The following is a 19,701-nucleotide window of genomic DNA, read 5'->3' as shown; positions in this document are numbered from 1 at the left end:
ACACCACATACACCCAGCTATAAATACACCCAGCTACCCTCTCCCTCTCCACACACACTCAACACCCTCAGCCAAGGCAAACACCCCACCCACTCAGTTACTCTGCTCTGCCGGCTACACGCATAGTGTCGCTTTGCCTCCAGTTCACCCTCCTCGTAAGCACCTCCGCTCCACCACTAGTAGTATCTCAACACCACATGACACAGATTCTACTCAAGACTCTACCCATCCATATATCGCTATTCTGACCACTATACTAAATATTTGTTGGTATACTTACTTGTTTGTATGTTTGCTTGTTCATGTTGCATAGTTATCGGAGCGTTTGTACCGTCTCGTGGAGGCCAGATCTGCAAGTCTACGCCAGACAGTGGAGCTAGAAGCCAGTTCCGCGAGCTCCCCTTCCCCCTTCGCCGGATAAGCACGGCAAGCTCACTGGATCCCTTTGATGCATAAATTACCTATGTTTTACAACCACAACCCTCAGATTGTTATTTTATGCATGATATGATTTTAAGACAAGTTATTATGGCCACCCAGCCACTTGCCGCAATCAATCCCTGATATATTTGTTACAAATGATTTGAGGAAAGGTGTGAGTTTTCAAAAGAAAATGCTTTTCAAAATGTGTATGATGAAGGGTTTTCACCCTTATCACCTTTGAGTAGGGATGATCAGGGACTCCCTGGTTTAGGGAAGGGCCTAAGGTGATGGCTCAGCTGGTTTAGGCGTGAGCAGAAGGATTGTCCCCTCTTATAAGGACCGGTTTGTCATCTTTCGCTACCTATACTCATGATAAGTACAACCACTCGAGACTGTGTGGGCAGTCACTCAATCTGAACTCATACGGTCCAACCCCAGGGTTATGAAGGCTGGGGAGCACCGGGAGGATAAGGAGGGGGAATGTTTTGTCCGGTTTGGACATGGCGGTGGCCTGACTCCTTCCGGTATAACCGTTAAGATTAGGACGTGCGAGGAAAGAAAAAGATTCGGATTCGGATCTCATTGATCATGAGATCGCAGAGCCGGACTAGTGGGTAAAGTGTACCCCTCTGCGCAGAGTTTGAAAACCTATTCGAATAGTCTGTGTCCACAGGAATGGACGAGTCTGGTGTGGTATGGCAATAAGTGTTTTGTTTTCAAAAAAAGAGGTGCGTTTGAGAAAAGTGGTTTTTAAAAGGTCCGGCGGTTGAGCCGTGAGCTATGTTAGACGGGAAGTCCAGTAGCTGTTTTTGAAAATGAAAACCAGTGGGAAACTGCTGAGATACCTGGATGGTTTAGTTCAGGGGATTTTGTTCTAATATTGATAAACTTCCTACTCCTTTTGGAGAGGATGCGCTTTGCAAAATACAAAATGTTTTTCAAAACAACCCTGCATAAAATATTGCTATTTCTGCAAAATATCCTGAGCTCCACATATTCCATGCATTATATCTGATTTCCCCATTCCGCGGGTGAAGGTGGGCTGCTGAGTACGTTTGTACTCACCCTTGCTTATTTATTTATTTTTTCAGAAAAAGGAGATCGGGTAAGAGTTACGACTGTTCCCAACCTTGCCTGTGGCTGTTGGACCGCTGATTTGCTTTGCTGCGTATATCGGGCTACTTTAGCCCCACTCTGATGATATGTCCCGAGTTGTGGACCAACTCTTAAAGTTGATCGCCACCTTTATAGGTTTGTCTCGTTCAAGCAGATCTGGAATCATCTGTTGTATAAATGTGTTTACTAGCCTCCTGGGACTAGTAATTGTATCACATTTGAGTCCCAGAGGATTGGGGCGCTTCAGAAAGGGTTGAAAGAGACCCGGTCTTTGTGACCACCTCAACGGGGAGTAGGTTTGAAAGAACCGAACCTCGGTAAAACAAATCATCGTGTCTTACTTCCTATTTGCTCACGATTTGTTTTTCGCCCTCTCTCTCAGACTCGTTCATATTTCTAACGCTAACCCGGCTTGTAGTTGTGCTTAAGTTTATAAATTTCAGATTCGCCCTATTCACCCCCCCTTTAGGCGACTTTCAATTGGTATCAGAGCCCGGTTCTTCATTAGAGCCTAACCGCTCGAAGTGATGTCGGGAGATCACGCCAAGAAGGAGATGGTGACCGGCGACAAGCCCGCTACAAGCCACGGGAAGGCTCCATTGGGAGAGTCCCGCAACAAAGGGAAGGAGAAGGAATCATCTTCTCTCAAGTCGCATCGGAGTGGCGAAAAGAAAAAGAAGATGAGGAAGGTGGTCTACTACGAGACCGACTCTTCATCGCCATCCACCTCCGGCTCCGACGCGCCGTCCATAACTTCTAAGCGCCATGAGCGCAAGAAGTTTAGTAAGATTCCCCTACACTACCCTCACATTTCCAAACGTACTCCATTACTTTCTGTTCCATTAGGCAAACCACCGGTTTTTGACGGTGAATATTATAACATGTGGAGTGACAAAATGAGGCATCACCTAACCTCACTCCACACTAGAATTTGGAACGTTGTTGAGGTTGGTGTACAGGTACCTTCCATAGGGGATGAGGACTATGATTCGGACGAAGTAGCCCAAATCCAACACTTCAACTCCCAAGCCACTACTATACTCCTCGCCTCTCTAAGTCGAGAGGAGTATAATAAGGTGCAAGGGTTGAAGAGCGCAAAGGAAATTTGGGACGTGCTCAAGACCGCGCACGAAGGAGACGAGGTGACCAAGATCACCAAGCGGGAGACGATCGAGGGGGAGCTCGGTCGCTTCATGCTTCACCAAGGGGAGGATCCACAAGCCATGTACAACCGGCTAAAGACCTTGGTGAACCAAGTGCGCAACCTCGGGAGCTGTAACACCCTGAATTTGGGGGTATAAAATTTTCTTTCCTAATATCCACCAAATTCAGGTGTTACTCTCTCATTTCTTTGCTTTCCTTCTCTTTTTCCTAAATAGTGGGAAATTATTTTGTTTTATATTTACGTGTAAACCTAGTAAATTAAAACCCTATAAGTGCTTTGATTGTCGCATCATGCTGGAGCATACTTTCACTTTGTTTGATGAGTGATTTTGTGGCGCATTTGTTTAATAAGGAATTCGATTTAACATCATGGAGAAATAGGAAAGAAAAAGAAAGATACCCAGCCCCTCCTCCCCTTAGCCTAGCTTGGCCTCGCGGCCTGCCCTGGCCGGCCCACCGAGCGCGAGCGGCCCAACTCCGCTTCCCCGCGTCCCCCGGCCCACCTCGCAGCGCGCGCGACCCACCTTTCCCGGCCCACTCCCGGGCCTGCACGCTCAGCCAGTGTTGGCGGCCCAGCGCCACACGCCCAGGCCGCCAGGCCAGTTCGGCCCAGCGCCCCCAGCCCATGCCCCCACGTTGCCTCGCCCTAGCAGCATGTCGCGCACGTCCTCGCGTGGGCAGGTTGCCCAGCCGCCGCTAGAGCCCTGTTCATCTTCCCAAACCATCTCTTTCTCGTCTTGCCGTGCTCATGCCGCCTCTCTATCGCTAAAACTGCCAGTGCCCATGATGTTGAGAAATCCAAGCGCCTGCGCATCCTCTTCCCTCCCCTACTTCATTCCTCCTGTCGCCATGCATGCCAGTGGCGCAAATGTCGCAGCACCTCCATCGCGCAGTCCGCAGGCGTCGCTCCGCCCGTCTTCGCCGTTCGCAGACCGGCATCCATCCACACCCAATTTTTCTTGACCCTGCCGCCTGAGGTGAGCACTTCCCCTTCGTCTGCCCCTCCCTCTCGCAATCTATTACCTCCTTGCGCGCCTGCTCCGGCGTGGCGCCGGCTAGCCTATAGCCCGTGTGCGCGCGCCACTGCTCCGTCTAGCTGTGCATCGCCACCTTGCCCCGCTGCCATGGCTGCTGCTCCGGCCAGCCCACTGTGCCGTTGCCGCACTGCCATGCGCCCCAAGCTGTGTGCTGCTGTCCGATCCGCGCCACACTCTAAGCCCCTCTCCGCCTCCCACCCCACCACACCATGGCAAAGGCCTGCGAGCGCGCCGTGCTGCCCCGCGTCATCGGCTGCTGTGCGTAGCCGTGCCACGCCTCTGCATGTTCGCTGCTCGCCACATCCTTGCTGGCCCAGCCCGGCCGCCGACGAGCCCTCCCCCTCACGGCGTGCCAGATTTCTTCGTGCATGCGCCTAGGAAGGCAACCGCCCATGCCCCTCTACGTTCCTGGTTGCATGCACCAAAAATCGAGAACCTGCAACTGCGAGTGCGTGTAAGAGAGAAAAAAAGGAATCTGCATGCGGTTAGCTCCCAGCACATGCACGATAGCCTCGATGCATGCAGCCATCCAATAAGAATGTTTATCAAATACAAGTTAACTTTTGTATTAGATGTCCGATTTATTCTATCTTCGTTTCAGTCGCGTTAATTTCTTAATAACGTTAACCGAGTATTAGTACATTGTTTTGTTGTAACACATGTTTTAATTAACTAATTAATTATTGGTTTGTTCGATGATTATTAAAATAGCAATTTAATTAGAACTAATTTATGGTTTTAACTTGGTGCTTTTATAAATATATATTAATGTGTTATTGTCAACTCAAATGTTTTTAAATTAACACTTGTTTAATATAAACACAACCTCTGTTATGGATTCTCGCGTATCGCGAGTGCTGACTCGCACGCTGTTCGCACGTTAGTTCGCATGTCATTCGCGTGCTGTTTGCGCGTCGTCGTCGATTCCTTCGCGCGTTCGTGTCGCGCGTCTGGTTCGCGTGTCTATCCCGTGGGTCGCACAGCGTCTGCTCGTGATAATAAATTGTTTTCGCTTGTAATTACTCATGTTAACAACATTAATATGTCGGGTCACATATTTTAAATAATTTATTTAATGTTTGCTCGACTAATGTTGATTAGATTAATATTCCAATTTGATTATGTATAGTTTTTAACTTGCGCATTGATAATAAACATTACCATGATTAATGTTAACTTAAATACTTTTTATTTATTTAATATTTTTTTAGTGTAAGCATGCCACCTATTTAGTTTTCTCACCCGTCACGCGTGCTGTTCCGCACGTGGTAACGTGCTGGTTCGCGCGTCGTTCGCCCCGGTCATACGCACTGTCTCGTGCGTCTTTCGCGTGCTATGTCGCGCGTGTCTTTGCATCGTCTGCATGATGTCGTATTGTTTTGTTTCTTGTAAATTTGCCTCGCTTAGGATCTCTCGTGCTAATTATATTAGTTATTTATTTGACAGCTGTTAGTGTAGCAGGTTGAATCAAACTACATGGCAGTTATAATTTATATTTTATAATGTCGAATTAAATGTCCTGACTATTACTAGCGTAGCGTAAACGTTATAACTTCTCGACCGTAGCTTCGACCGTCGCGTTTCTTATCCCCGCGTAATCGTAGAAGCGCTCTCTATTTTTATACTGCTTGTTTTGATAATATTTTATCTTGAATGGTGTAATGTTCTTATGCATATATATATATATATGGTTGTTTGTTTGTGCCTATTTGTATTCGTTGTGCGTCGCGAATAGACTGCGATCCATTTTTGAGCTTCGAGGAATCGACGGTCAAGCTTCGGCGACCAAGCGATCTAGCTCTTCGAGTTCCACGAAGTTGAAGACCCTGAGCATCTGTTTGGTGAAGGCAAGTGTCCTCTGACCCATTATGTCCAATTTACTTTATAATTCACTGTCCCGCATACTATGAACAACCTAAGGATTGACTAGCTTTCTACTTATCTTGTCCTTGATTACCTTTTGGGTTACTATGGCTAGATTCATGCTATTGCTTTACTTTAATCAATGAACATGATGTGAACACTTATGATACGATGTTGTCATTATTATTATGGTATTGGACTGGTGATACTCTAGGGGGCTCGAGCGGTTTCTCGAGTGCCTCTCCGTAAGGACCTGTTCGTTGGATGGCCGCCCGGGAAAACAGTGCAACCATGAGGGTGGAGTGGGACGCCCTTAGCTGAGTAATTAGAGGAACTAGGGTGTAGTTCGCTTCGCCGTCGTGCCGTTAATGGGGCTCGGTGTATGCGGCTCGCTCTGCCAAGGTTGGTTCGCCCCTTGGGGAGGAGTGCGGTGCATTTAGGAAACCTAACGGGCGGCTACAGCCCCAGGGAATCTTTGTAAAGGCTACGTAGTGAGACCCTGCCTACTCACCTTGGTAGTGTTTAAGGGTTTGATCGGCCCGAGGCAAGAGGGAATCACGACTTGTGGGTAAAGTGTGCAACCTCTGCAGAGTGTTATGAAACTGATATGTCAGCCGTGCTCGCGGTTATGAGCGGCCAAGGGAGCTCCATTGATTAGAGATACTTCATCAGAGATGGTTTGTTTACAGATGATGACGAGGAGGATGGTTATGATTATGCTTATGGTAATGGTAAGTGGTACTTTTTCCGTTTGGAAAGGGTACTTTGGGTTAATAACTTGGGTTAATGCTAAAACCTGGCTTTCTACTAGTAATAAGAACCTGACCAACTAAAAGCAACTGCTCGTCTAAACCCCACATAAAGCTAGTCCACTTCAGCCAAACGGGACATTTGCTGAGTACGTTGATGTGTACTCACCCTTGCTTTCACAAAACACCAGGTTGCCCTTGGTGCAATCTATGCTCACGTAAAGAAGAAGGTGTCGAGATGGATCTCCAGGAGTTCCAGGACTTCGACGAGTTCGAGGATTAGGCTAGCGTCCTCCCCCAGTCAGCTGCCTGTGGTGGGTTTGTTTACGTTGGCTACGTTTCGATTCTGTGTACTTTGATTTATATTATGTAAATGGCTCTAGTCTGTAATACTATTACTTACTCTTTATTGTAATTCGAAGCATTGTGCTATGATGAGTCATTTATGTAATCGCTGTGTACGTGAATTACTGATCCTGGCACGTACATTGTTCACATTCGGTTTACCTTCAAAACCGGGTGTGACATAAGTGGTATCAAAGCTGTGCTGACTGTAGGACCGCTGACCTAGAGTAGCATTGGCCGTTTTAAGGACTTATTGATTATTACTTCATCTCATCCTTGATTCTGTTTCAAAATATTAGTCACCTCGACTAATTCTATGTTGTGCTCCTATATGCCCCCTTGCCAAAAAGTATTTTATTCTAGTATGGTCTATACTTCTCTCAATCTATTAGATCTGATCTCATCTTGTGCTTGCGCCATCTTTGTAGATGCCCCCTGACCATAGCCTTTAGTCTTTTGGGACTCTTTCCTCATCCATTATTAAATTGCTACTATTTGACCATCTCTATTCCATTTTGTTATTGACATACTCGTATCCTTGCATTTTTAATACCCTTATCCCTTAATCTAAAGCACTTACCCTTGTACCTCTACTGCCTATTTAAACATTTCAGTTTATATGTCCATGATCTTACTGTCTTTTGAGACCCTTTCCTATTTTATTGTTAAGTCGCTATCTTTTTGGCAATTTATACTTTCTTGGTCTTGGTATGCTCGTACCATTGGAATCTTGCATACTCTTATTTTTATATATGCTTACCTTTATATCCCAATATCTGTTTGAAATATTTCAGTTAACATGCCCTTGACCACCCTAGTTTCTTAATGATCCATGAGTGATCATTTTATTTTGCACACCTATGGTAATCTCGTTGTTTCCTTGTAACTCCACTCAGTAATGAATCTTTACTTCAACCCTTCTGTTGGAACCTTACCGATCTTACCCTTGATTGTTTTCTCCACTTTGTCGTTTCGCGAGTCTTGTCTTAACTATATCCTTTGTTATGCTTTTTAATTATCATCATAGGCACCCTTGACACCTCTATATCCTACATTGATGTTTGTCTCATACCTGCCCTTTAAAATCGCCCCTCTTCCGTCTCATACCTTCTTTCTCTTGGTTGTATCCTCTTCTTTGGCTCGCGAGTTTGTAACCTCATCCTTTGTTGTCCTTTTGCTTCTTATTGCCTTTACCCTTCTCATCTCTCAATCTTACCTTGGTGATTACACTATGTTCGTTATCTAAAACCTCCAATCTCCCACCTTAGTTCAAGCGTGGTCTCTTACTTATCTCACCCGTGGTTATATCCTATACTTTACCTCTTGCAAGACTTATCTTATCTCTATTCTTGATTGTACCTAGATTCCTGGTTTTTTATGCACATTTACCTCTTCCTTTATATCCTTGCCTATTATCACCTTTGACCCTTGACCTCTCTCCATATTTATCATGATGTTTACCTATTTTCTTAGCCTCACTTATTCCATTTCAATCCGAGAGTGTTGTTTTCCCTATCCCGCTCTTGTTCGTTTCCTTTCCCTTTGTCGCTTTGCAAGTCTTGTCTTACCTTAACTTCATCCTTTGTTGAGCTTTTGTTTGATATCATCCTTACCTTTGTAATCTGTAGATCTTGCCTTGATACTTATCTTAGGTCTGCTTGCTGAAATCCCCTCTTTTCTATCTCAATTCGAGAGCTATGTTTTACTTATCTCACCCTTGACTATATCCTCTTCTTTACCGCGTGTAGGCCTAGACTTAATCCATTCGTTATTGTATTCGTACCACTTGCTCTTCTATGCCTTTATCTTTTCTCTTACACCCTTGTCTGTTATCGCCTTTGGCCCTTGTGATATTTTTTGTCTTCTGCCTAAATGTTTACCTTGAACTTATCCTTTAAAAGCCTTCCCTTTCTTCCAATCCAGTTTGAGAGCTATGAGTTATCTATCTATCCCTTGATTTCTTTTCACTTCTTGTCGCCTTACAAGTTTTGTTCCAATTCCATCCTTTGCTATGTGTTTTATTTGCTATCACCACATCCTTGTCATCCATCGATCTTGCCTTGATACTCATCTTTATTCTAGCTCTTTAAAATCTTCTCTCTTCCACCTCAATTGGAGAGTGGCTGTTTACCTATCTGGCCCTTGACATACTTCCTTCTTTTTCATCTGCAGGTCTTGTCTTAACTCCATCCTTTGTGGTACTTATATCCTTGGTTGTTATGCGCATTTACCTCCTCTCCTACATCCTTGTCCGTTATCACCTTTAAACCCTTGTGATATCTATGCCCTTGCCCTCATGCTTACTTTGAACCTACCCTTTAAAGCCACCTCTTTTTCATCGCTGTTTGAGGATAATGCCTCACCTACTTCACCATTGATTGCTTCCCATTCTTTGATACCTTGCAGGTTTTGTCTAAAATACCTCCTTGGTTGTGTTTGTCTGTTATCACCTTAACCCTTGTCATCCCTTGAACTTTACCATGATGCTTATCTTGCACCTACATTTTAAAGCTGCCTCTCCCATTTCATTTCAAGAGTGTTGCCTTACCCCTCCCCGCTCTTGTTCGTTCCCTATTCTTCTATCTCGTTGCAACTCTTGTCTTAACTCAATCCTTTGGTGTCCCTTTGCCTATTACCTCCTTTACCTTTGTCATCACTGGATCTTTCCATGATGCTTATCTTATGCCTACCTTTTGAATTATCATCTTTCCCATCTCGATTTGAGAAGGGTGTTTTACCTATCCTGACCTTGGTTGCATTCTCTCCCTTGTCGGTTACAATCATTGCTTTAGCTCCATCCTTTATTATGCTCATACCCCTACCCTCCATGTCTTATTATTCCCCTTGCCTTTTGTTGGCCTTAGAGTAGTTTCCCTTTTTAAGGAAAGACCACCATTTAATTAAAAGGAATGTATAGCAACGAGATGTTTGTTGTTGTATGCTTGCGATGTTTGTCCTTGTGTTATGACTGATTTGCTTCTTTGTGATGAGTGTTGATGAGTTGTGGCCCTTAGTCCGCAACGACATCAGTTTACTAGGTGAGTGCCATATAGTTAAGTAATTGGGTTCTCCCCCCTGCTCTCTCTAATCCGTCTATGCTTACTTTTTCTATCTATACCCTTTCCTCTTGCACATGTCCGGTTGGCATCCTACAACCTCTCTTAATCAGTCAAGATCAGAGTCGTTGGCATCTTCACCGAGTGTATATCAATGCTCCTATTAAGGGGGTTAGCCGTTAACCCCAATGAAGACAATGCAATCAACATCAACCAACAAGATCAGAGTGGCGCAGCGAAAGCGTGTGTGGGTCCAACCCACAGGTCCAAGAGATCGTCAAGAATTGCATCAATCGGTCTCAAGCATCTGAAAGTGTAAGGCCCAAAATTTGTATAAGAAAAAAATATATGAAGAAATAAAATAGCAAATTCAAATATCTCAAATTATACTTGAGTGTTGAAAATTGAGGACTAAATTTTGAAACTTTATCTTGGATTGGAATTTGAATTTTGTAAATCAAAAAGGGAATAGAGAAAATAGAAATGAAATAGAGAAGGAAAAACATGAATTAGAAAAGATAACAAAAAAATAGAAGACCGTGGCCCATGGCCACTCGCCCACTCGGCTAGCCCATCCTCACACTATGCGGCCCAACCTGCCTCCCCAAACAGCACACGTTTCTTTTTTTATTTTTTTATTCCTCTTGCCGTAGCTTATGTCACCATGACGCCATTGATGATGTCATCTAACTCTTTCCACGTATTGCACCTAGACACCGACATGTGGGGCTGCGGCTGCCACAACTCCGTAACAAACCCATGCATGCCGCCCGTAACCACCTCGGCGTAACAGCCGGCCGAGGGCTGCTATATCTCGGCGCTAGCTTCCTTGACCGCAGATAAAACTAGTCCTGTAAGTCTGGGCCGTGTCTATTGGGCCAGCACGAGCCCGACACGTTTGTAAAAGCACGAAGCCCGGCCCAGCACGAAAGAAAAATAGTCGGGCCAGCACGACACGTTCATCGTGCTGGGCCGTGCTTTGGCTTTCGGCCCGACGGCCCACATGACCCGGCACGGGAGCTTGGGCCGTGCCCGGGTCGGCCCGGCACGAAATGAAGCCCGACCGGCGTGGCGTTAGGGTTACGCGAGTTACTTCCTCTCCCGAGTCCCGACCTCTCGTATCTCTCGCTCGCCTCCCTCGTCCGCGGTCCGCCGCCGCTCCAGATCCAGCCGTGGGAGCGGGGACGGGGCAGGGCTTGAGCACGCTCTCTGCAGCTTCAGGCTCTGCTCGTCGGGGTGGAAGGAGAACTCGAGTGCTCCCAGGCTCTCAACCTCCACGCTCTGAACCGCTGGTACCCGAGGTACGGCCACGCTGATTTTGCCGATTCCTTTCTTTCCGTTTGCAGCCTTGGCATCGTCCTCCTGCCTCGCCGATGCCTCTTGCGACGACGGGCGATCGCTGACTGCCTTTCGTGCTGCCCCGGCTTGGCGTCTGAAGATGACATGTCCTTGGGCTTGGGCTTGAGCTGGGCGCAGAACGAGCCCGTCGTCGGAAGGGACGATGTGGACAACCTCGTCCCTGGCTCCATGTTGAGGCCATAGAGCTTGAACCCCGAGGCGGAGCCCTTCTGCCAGAGCGCGGCCCCGCGGTTGAACTGCTCGACGAATGCGCCGAATTGCTCCCTCCCGGAATTGGAGCGGACGACGGAGTGAGAGAACTTCTTGTTCCTGTTGTATGGTTTATGATGTGCGTGAGTGATAAAATCTATGTATTTGATTCTTCTGAGTGTCTCTGTGTTAATAACAAGTTGTCTTGTTCCTGTTGTTTTACTGAGCTCAATTCTGCTGTTTATTTTTAATTTCGGGCCGGGCCTAAAAAAGCACGGCCCGGACCAAGTACGACGGGCTTTAGTGCCGTGCTGGGCCTCTATTTTAGTCTATAGGCACGATAAGGCCCAGCCCGAAAGTAATTCGTGCCAGCCCGGCCCGACACTTTGAATCCCGAAGCACGACGGGCTCGTGCCGGGCCAGCACGGCACGGCCAATCTTTCAGGACTAGATAAAACAGACTTAAACCCTTTCTCTCGTGAGTAATCTGATCACGTGGATACTCTTTCCACATTGGCGAGACGTAGAGCAGAAGCTAGCTCATGAAGACTGCACCGTGGTGTGGGTCGGTCGTCAACGTCAGGGCTTCACGGCGACTGCCTCTCGGCGGTTGAGGGAATAATCGACGACGGAGTACGCGCGTTTGCAGGAAGTGTTGCGGCCGAAACAAGCTAGCTGGTGAGAAACCCCCTCGACCGCCTCGCCTTGTTCCTACCTTCGCGTAGCACGTTCCGGGGATTGACTCGGCGCCGGCGATGCCGCTGCCGCGTTTGCGCGCGCCGCCGGTGGGCTGAACAGCCGCGGGCGGGGGAGAGATTTCTATCGTCCGATCTTGGTCAGGCGATCTAGATTAGAGGGCATGCCGCTTCACTCATTCGCGATGGTGACCGTTCGATCAGATCTTGCGGCTGGCGTTGGCTATCGCGTAAGCGTGTGGGAGCTGTAGATCGTGGATCCCGGATCTGACGATTGAGAGAGAAAGTGCGAGTTTAATAGTAGCCGATCTAATCTGGTGCTCACGTTTTCGATCCGGCGGCCTAGATCTTGCGATACCCTTTTGACCGTGCGGTTATGCAAAAGAGACCCGGTAATCTTTATAAACCAACCCGCGGTCCGCGATAACTGTGCGCGGTGTCTGGGAATTCTTATGCCGAGCCCCCTGGTTTTGATTAAATCTTGTGCGCAGTCCAGGAAATAAAGAAAAGAGGAAAAATGAATTTAGGAATTGATTTTTGGTTTAAAAATAATTCTAGAACTCGTTTAAATCATAGAAAATTCATATTTAATCCTTTTTAGTCCATTCCAGCTCCTATAATTTGGTAATATTATGGTTTATCATCTAGTACCACTGTTTTCACATGAAATTCACATTAAAAATTGTATCCTATTTAATCTTGTACAAAACACATAAAATCATAAGAAATTCATAACTTAAAATCTATGATTCCGATTTGATCCGTTTAAGTTGCGTTAGTCTCGTACAAATAGTTACCATGCAGTAGCAATATTTATTTTGCCTTGTCTCATTATTTTATAATTAGATCTGTAGTTAACTGATGTTAGTTAGTCTGGTTAAACTGCTTATCACTATTGATTACTAGAATATGATCTATGGTCAATTTATAACTTAGATTAAAGTTGAATAACCACTCATATGATTTATATTAACCAAATAATAATGTAGCTTAAATATTTTAATCACATAGATCTTTTATAAGATCGTAACTCCTTAATCGTAACTCTGATCTTAGTAGTTCTCGGTCCCGCGATCTCGTAACTTCGCGTAGATCATTATTATTCAGTTTGTACTTATGTTTGGTGTGATGTTAATTTTATCTATACCATATTTGTTTGTATTGCTACGACTAGCGTGAGGTCACGAGGATCTGAAGAATCACCCTGGTAACTGGAATCTCAAGTGCCAGGCAAGTTGTGCCCTTGATCACTTCTTTTACCCACTCATGTTCTAATTAATCATAATGATCTGCATAGGTTAATTTTGATGGGACCCAATAGGTTACCCTAGTTTGATTATCTTTATACCTTGTTTACCACTGAACTTTTTGGGTAGTACTTGCTAGTGCTTTATGTGGTTTTGGGTATGGAGATACATTATTCATGATTACACTTTTGTTATCAGTTGTTATTTACTGTTCATGATAAGATCATTATGTTAATTGGAACATGGAGAACCACCCGGGAAAACAGTGCTACCATAAGGGTTTATGGACGCCCTTGGCTAACTAATTAGGAAAGCTAGTGGAGGACTACCTTACCCGAAAGGGGCAAGGGCAGTAGGGGAGTGGTCAGTGTAGGGAGGTCCTTGGTTGATTTTGCTGCGATGGCGGTCAGCCAAGAACCCTGCATTGGAGCTTCCTATAAACTGTAGCGGGTTTTCTGAAGCTAGTGGAACTTTGTAAAGGCCTCGTAGTGTTACCCTACCTCGCCTCCTCGGTAGAGGTGTATGGGAAGTCGCGATCCCTTGGCAGATGGGTAACATGACTTGTGGGTAAAGATGCGCAACCTCTGCAGAGTGTAAAACTGGTATACTAGCCGTGCTCACGGTCATGAGCAGCTCGGACACTCACATGATTAAATTATGGAACTTAAACTCAATTTGTCATATGCATTGCATCGCAGGTGATGTTGTTACTTCTGTTCTACTATTTAATTGGGTTGGTATTTACTTATACTTAGTAATTGCTAATAAAATTTTGACCAACTTTAAAAGCAATGCTCAGCTCTAACCATCCTCTTTGGTAAGCCTTACACTTCACGTGAACTCCCACCTTTGGCGAGTTCATGCACATTATTCCCCACAACTTGTTGAGCGATGAACGTATGTGAGCTCACTCTTGCTGTCTCACACCCCCCACAGGTCAAGAACAGGTACCATAGGATGAGGCACGTGGAGGATGCTGCGATGTGTTCGTGAGAGGTCTAGGTCGTCGTCCCCCAGTCAACTTTGGGTTGCTGGATCGTTTCCTCATATGATGTAATTATTTAATTATTTTTGTATAGAACTCCTGTTATATATAGTAAAGATGTGACATTCGATCCTGTGCCACTATGCATCATATGTGTGAGACTTGGTCCCAGCACACCTGGTGTTTATGTTCGCGCCCGGGTCTTGGTGCTCCGAAACCCGGGTGTGACAGAAGTGGTATCAGAGGAATGTTGACTGTAGGACGAAACCTAGATAGAACTGGACAACCAATACTTACTTACCTTTGCTACTCTGATCCTTTCTAAACTTTCCTTAATCTTTTCTCATCTATTTCCGCTTCACTCTGATTATTCTTACCTTTCAGTCTAAAGACAAATGTGGATTTCACACTTTGAAATCCCATATCTAAAGTGACCTTTAGGAATAGGAGACCTACTCTTAGGAAAAAAACAAAACTATTTTTATAGGTATCTATACGCTTGAGTGCTTGTTCTTATGATACTTGTTTGATTTGGATCTTTGATTGAGTGTGATGAGTTGTGGAGTAATGTCCACAATTAAATCTACATATACATATAGGCATGAATATAAATAAATAAAATTCATGAGATAACTAAACAACTTAGATTATCCTCCATCAAAGTGTATCTATTTTATATAGATCCCTCCTATTTCAAAAGACTCTCTCTTACCATAATGGATCCCTCTTGACCTAAAGGAATCTATCCTATCCAAATAGATCCATCTTATCTGACAAGATTCTTTCTTATTTTAACAGAGTCATCTTATCTTAAAAGATTCTCTCATATCCTAACGGGCCTATCTAATCTTAAAAGATTCTTTCTTACCTTAATAGATCCATTTTATCTCAAAAAGATTCTATCCTATACTCATAGATCCATCTTATCTTAAAAGATACTCCTCTTATCTTGAAAAGATCTTATGTCACCCTAATAAATCTATCTGACCTCAAAAGATTCTATCTTATTCTTATAAATTCATCTTGTCCTAGTATGTATACTTATCCCAACCACTTTGCTTATCTCATTACGGGATAACAACCATGATTTAAATCCAATTAATTGGATCTTATCTAGACTAAACCAGTCATATAACTATATTTTAGATCTTATCTAGATTAATCTGGTCATACCTGGACCCCATTCAACCTAAACTGATCCAAAATTAATTTAGTCAAATCTAGTCATACTAAACTAATCTAGTTTCCATCTAATCAGAACTAACCCAATGTGACCCACTCAAACAGGTTAGTTAATACTTGTAACATGGATTAGACCCTATCCACCTGTTCTAACGTGATTCACTCGGCACTAAATTAAGAGTAACCGACCAACTCGGCCTTATGCAACTACCTTAACCATCCGATGGTTGCATAACTCCTCTGTTTTAATTTAAACGGAAAATTCTGATCTACCTCAAGTATTAATTAAACCACATTCCTATAAATGGATTCTAAACCTAAACTTGTGTCTAGGACCAACTTGTCCGAGAAACCACGACCCAGCCTATGTTATAGGTTGCCCAACCCATTTATCTTACAAGCAAAGAAAAAAAACTATGTTCAATCTACCTACCCCATGTACCCACACCTATCTCAACTATGTCCCTAGTTATGGTAACACCAATAACCATTATCCTTGATGATAACACCAACTTGATTGATATAACAGGTTACATAACTTATCCAACCAATCTAGAAGCAAAACAACAAGACAAACTATGCTTAAACTTATTTAACTCATAACCACCTACCAACCTATTTTGTTTACCTAAGAATCTGCCTTAACTACATGTCCCGAATTCGGATAACAACTTCAAGAACGAAGATCGAAGATGATCGACCTCATCAAATCAAGGAAGGATAAGGTTCAAGCCAGATCTTCAAAGGAGTCAAGATCCACAATCTTGGATGGAGTATTTCCTTACCCCACCCTTTCTTGCCCAAACCTATCTATGCTTTAAAGGCATCTTATATCCTACATAATCAAGTGCACATACACCCATGCTTTCCTAACCACCGGCTCCACCAAGCTACATAAATATATATATTATTACTATTTGTAAGACCTAAATGTTACTAGTTGATATAATACTGTTTTAGGAGGAATAATAAGGTCTAATTGACCCTATGTGTTGCTAATAAATTATCCATCATGCTGAGATTTTTGGTTGTGCATATGTGTTGAGATAATATGAGTATACACCCTTTCCTTACAAATCTCGAGGACGAGATTTCTGTTAAGGGGGGTAGGATTTGTAAGGCCCAAAATTTGTATAAGAAAAAAATATATGAAGAAATAAAATAGCAAATTCAAATATCTCAAATTATACTTGAGTGTTGAAAATTGAGGACTAAATTTTGAAACTTTATCTTGGATTGGAATTTGAATTTTGTAAATCAAAAAGGGAATAGAGAAAATAGAAATGAAATAGAGAAGGAAAAACATGAATTAGAAAAGATAACAAAAAAAGAGAAGACCGTGGCCCATGGCCACTCGCCCACTCGGCTAGCCCATCCTCACACTATGCGGCCCAACCTGCCTCCCCAAACAGCACACGTTTCTTTTTTTATTTTTTTTATTCCTCTTGCCGTAGCTTATGTCACCATGACGCCATTGATGATGTCATCTAACTCTTTCCATGTATTGCACCTAGACACCGACATGTGGGGCTGCGGCTGCCACAACTCCGTAACAAACCCATGCATGCCGCCCGTAACCACCTCGGCGTAACAGCCGGCCGAGGGCTGCTATATCTCGGCGCTAGCTTCCTTGACCGCAGATAAAACAGACTTAAACCCTTTCTCTCGTGAGTAATCTGATCACGTGGATACTCTTTCCACATTGGCGAGACGTAGAGCAGAAGCTAGCTCATGAAGACTGCACCGTGGTGTGGGTCGGTCGTCAACGTCAGGGCTTCACGGCGACTGCCTCTCGGCGGTTGAGGGAATAATCGACGACGGAGTACGCGCGTTTGCAGGAAGTGTTGCGGCCGAAACAAGCTAGCTGGTGAGAAACCCCCTCGACCGCCTTGCCTTGTTCCTACCTTCGCGTAGCACGTTCCGGGGATTGACTCGGCGCCGGCGATGCCGCTGCCGCGTTTGCGCGCGCCGCCGGTGGGCTGAACAGCCGCGGGCGGGGGAGAGATTTCTATCGTCCGATCTTGGTGTTGGGGCGAAAGCAAAGGCGCCATCCTTCGCTCGAAGCCTTCGCTGCAGCAGCTGAGCTAACAGAGACAACAGGCAGGGACACCCTTCGCGTGTATCGCACCAGACGAAGACTGGCGACGAAGGGCTTCCCACAGTGCGGCCTCGTCCAGCTCAGAGGCCCACGTGCGTTCCGGCCCATCGTAACGGGCCCCGCGTGGCCGCCGTGCGTTACGGGCCTAATCTGTAAAGGCATCCCTGTAATTACGGTCTGTAACCCCACTTTATGGGAATATTCTGGGGATAACCTAGGTAGCTGAGGGCACATGCGTCCTTAGCTCAAGGCGCTGCGCGCTCACGTACCTATGGGCGTGTTTGGTTCGGCTTTTTTCTGAATAGGTTTTCTGAAAAGCTGGCTGTGGGGAAAAGCTGGCTGTTAGGAAAAGCTGGTGGTTAGAATTTAGGTGTTTGGTTCGCCGGCTGTGCAGAAAAGTTGTTCGTGAGAATCTACGTGTTTGGATAATCAGATTGTGAAAGTGCAGATTCTGTTCGAAGAAACGATAAAATGAAACCCATAACGATGAAAAGGTCATTACAGAATAATTAGAGCAGTAGATTACATCATTAGTCCCGTAACATTGTCATACTTAACTACGGCACTAAAGCATTAGCAATTGCATCTCGAAAAGCACTCATGTCTAACTCATCAGATGTGGTACTACTACTCTCACCTAAAGGTACATCATGACTGCTGCTACTAGGTCCTACTTCATCAAAGTCTCTATCGTGTAGAGCACTCTCTCTAATGAAGTTATGCAATGTCATACAAGCAATAATTATCTTCGATTGTTTGGCAAGCGAAAATGAAGGGAGACTTAATAGAACTCTCCACTTCATTTTAAGAACCCCAAACGATCGCTCTATAACATTGCGTAGCGAAGAGTGTGCATAGTTAAAAACTTCTTTGCTGCCAACAGGTTGCCTCGCATTTTGCCATTCGGAAATGTGGTATTTCTGACCCTTATAAGGTGCAAGGTAGCCCTTTCTATTCGGATAACCGGAATCGACAAGATAGTATTTACCTGCACAAACATGAAATACATAAGTTCAATACGTAACCAAGTAATTAATAGCATATGTCATAAAAACCAGATATATAATTGAATACCTTCTGGTGGGTGGGGGAACCTGTCCGCATAAGTTATCAAAGTATCTTGCAGTACTCTAGTGTCATGTACGGATCCAGGCCATCCTATGACAACAAAAGTGAACCTCATATCGAAGTCACAAACGGCCATTACATTCTGCGAAGTGTAACCGTGCCGTCCAATATATTTGGCTTGCTCTGAGGCCGGGACTGCCGCTGGAAAGTGACTACCATCAATTGCTCCTATGCAGTCCTTGAAATGTGGCCAAAATCTCGCCTCTCGCAAACGCGGATGAATCTCCGTGAAATATGGGTCTTTGGGCTTAATGATGTCAGATGACATCTTAAACAGTGCATCAAGGACTTCAGTATACTTGCGACTAATTGTTTCCAACGAGTGACCAAACTTATTCCTTAACTGCCTAAATGACTGTGGACCCCACATGCCCACAAGAAAATGCCAAGTGCTTCCGTTGTACTGACACCCCGGCTTGGAACTAGACCATAATTGTCCACCAATGTGGCATGCAATCGTATAAACACAGTTCTTCGCATGCGAAACATATCGAAGCAGTCGTTACTATTCTGCAACGTTCTCTCCACCCATTGAATACCAGTTTCCACTAATGCTCTTCTAGGAACCTGACTGAAAGTCCTGCCCCAAACGTCTACAGCACATACAGCAACGACAAATTCTGCATCTGTGTCATCCAATTCATTAACATATGTCTCATCCAATTCATTAACATATGTGTCTGCAGAAGTGTCAGACATCTGCATGCACACAGATAACACAGACATATTCATATGTAAGCAGAGTTTGTAAATTACTAAAACTGTACAACCACAGTTTACAAGCAACATTTATTATTATTCAGTTCTGACCGAAATACACAAAGTTCACAGACAAACATAGTTCACACTCGCACAACTCTGATTATTCAAATACAAGTTCAACTCAAATATCTGGAAAACTGTTTCAAAGGGAACATTAAGCGAACGACAAGTTTAATCCTCACAACAATAAAACGACATCACTGTTGAAAATACATAAACAACGATAATAGTGAACATGTAGGCCTGTGTTGTCGGACGTCCAGCAGCTAAGTGCTCTTTTTAGTTTCTAACTCGTAAGCATTG

At 44.5% G+C, this 19,701-nt stretch overlaps 1 long non-coding RNA gene across 1 annotated transcript; it reads left to right on the top strand.

Moving 5' to 3' along the window:
• The first annotated feature begins 10,717 nt into the window (after positions 1 to 10,717).
• Positions 10,718 to 11,533, top strand: LOC103634903 (uncharacterized). Its single transcript, XR_556988.4, has 2 exons — positions 10,718 to 11,054; positions 11,192 to 11,533. It is a non-coding gene; the product is annotated as an uncharacterized lncRNA (long non-coding RNA).
• The last annotated feature ends 8,168 nt before the right edge of the window (positions 11,534 to 19,701 follow it).

Source organism: Zea mays, chromosome 8 (assembly GCF_902167145.1).
Source record: "Zea mays cultivar B73 chromosome 8, Zm-B73-REFERENCE-NAM-5.0, whole genome shotgun sequence".
Taxonomy (NCBI): domain Eukaryota; kingdom Viridiplantae; phylum Streptophyta; class Magnoliopsida; order Poales; family Poaceae; genus Zea; species Zea mays.
Note: the sequence above shows the minus strand (reverse complement) of the source record. Positions and strands in the feature narration are given on the sequence as shown.